Raw genomic sequence first — 2,122 nt, 5'->3', positions numbered from 1 at the left:
TGCTAAAAAACCTTTCAAGTTTTTTAACACGTGGACTAAGAATAAATTGCTTTGTCCCCCACACATTAAAGCAATTTTGGCACATTTCGACTAGGGCAAATGAGGCTAAAAAACCTTTCAAGTTTTTTAACACGTTGGAACTTTAATGTGCAGGGGACAAAGTTCTTTAACTTTGTACATCTTATTCAAACTTGTTGGAACTTTAATGTGCGGGGGACAAAGTAATTTATTCTTTGCCGGAAGTTGAGCAAACTAAAGGGTGCTTTGAAGGAGCTTAATATTAAGCATTTTGGGCACATTTCAACTAGGGCAAATGAGGCTAAAAATGAATTGGAGGCTGCCTAACTACAACTACATAATTAGCCCATGAATGAGAATCTTCAACTTATGGTTGCTAAATTGAGGAAGAAAGTCGTTCGTTTAAGCGAAACGGAGCGTAGTTTTTATTATCAAAAGGTAAAATGCATCTTCCTTAAGCAAATTGATAAATGTACAAAGTTCTTTTACTCGGTGGTTAAAAGGAACTGAAGGAGGAATTTTATAGCTACTATACTTAAAGAGAATGGGTGGTATACTACATCACAAGATCAAGTTGCTACAAAATTTGTAAATTTTTACACTACTTTGCTGGAAAAAACTGCCCAACACGGCTTATTAAGATAGATATTGTTACAAACTGTCTCTTGGTTTCATTGGAACAAGGTAACACTTTGATTTGAGACATTTCTTATGAGCAGATCAAAGAAGCACTTTTTGGTATTGTAGATGATAAGTCTCCCCGGTCGGATGGTTATACTTCTTGTTTTTTCAAGAATGCATGGGGTACTATTGGTGATGAGTTTGTTGGAACTATCATGGAGTTCTTCTCTTCAGGTTCCATCCTCAAACAAATCAATCACATGGTCATTGCTTTGGTGCCTAAATCTAGTCACACACCATATGTTGGGGATTTTAGGCCTATCTCTTGTTGTAATGTTACTTACAAAGTGATCGCTAAAATTCTTCATTCTAGAATGTGACCTAGTTTGGGTAATATTGTGGACCATGCACAAGCCACTTTTGTGGAAGGTAGAAGTCTGACGGAAAACATTCATTTTTCCCAAGAACTCATGAGGCAATACAATAGGAAAAGGGTTTCTCCAAGATGCCTTCTAAAAATTGATCTTACGAAAGCTTACGATTCGGTAAGTTGGAATTTCCTTATAGATGTTCTTGAAGGGTTGCACTTTCCCTCAAGATTTGTAAATTGGGTCATGGAATGTGTTACTTCTACAACATATTCCATAGCTTTGAATGAGAGTATGCATGGTTTCTTCAAAGGAAGGAAAGACCTCCGACAAGGTGATCCCCTCTCTCCCTTTTTGTTTGTGCTTTGTATTGAATACTTCTCAAGAATGCTTAAAGCTGTCATGAATGATAGTGATTTCAATTTTCACCCAAAACGTGCTCCCCAAAAGATCACCCATTTAGCTTTTGCGGACGATTTGCTAGGGAAGATGTTATGTCGGTGAAAATTCTCATGGATTGCCTCTCAAATTTTGGTTTAGTATTGGGTTTAAGATTGAACATTCTTAAATCTAGCTTGTTTGTGGTGGGAATTCATGGACAACTACCTGAGGATATCTTGCAATTGACAAATGTTCCGAGGAGTAGTATGCCTTTTCGGTATTTGGGATTTCCCCTTGCATCGGAAAAACTAAAAGTAAGTTGTTATGCTCCTTTTCTTGACAAAATTACAACATATACCACTTCCTTCATGTGTGGATTCAATCTCTGCTGCCCATCAATGCTTGGTTTAAATTTTTCCTCCATGAGTATCTTATGCATGCCTATAGATGGGCTGATCCCCTTTATATCTGCAATCGACCACCCAATAGCTGTTTTATTCTCCCTTAACACCCGAAGTAGTTTCTCTTCCTCTACCTCACTGACAGTGCTTGAAATAATAACAGGTAGTGTAGAAGATTTCCCCCGGTACGCATATCGAAGATGTGGTGGCAGTTGTTTGAGTTCCAATTTGGGCGGTTTCACAATAGATGGCACTGATTTTGCAGTTCTAGTTCCCAGCTCTTCATAGTAGCGTCTGCGCATATATGGCTGGTTACTCTCCAAAAATCGAGCA

Source organism: Olea europaea, chromosome 18, assembly GCF_002742605.1.
Source record: "Olea europaea var. sylvestris chromosome 18, O_europaea_v1, whole genome shotgun sequence".
Taxonomy (NCBI): Eukaryota; Viridiplantae; Streptophyta; class Magnoliopsida; order Lamiales; family Oleaceae; genus Olea; species Olea europaea.
The sequence above is the reverse complement of the archived record's forward strand: the minus strand, read 5'-3'. Positions refer to the sequence as shown.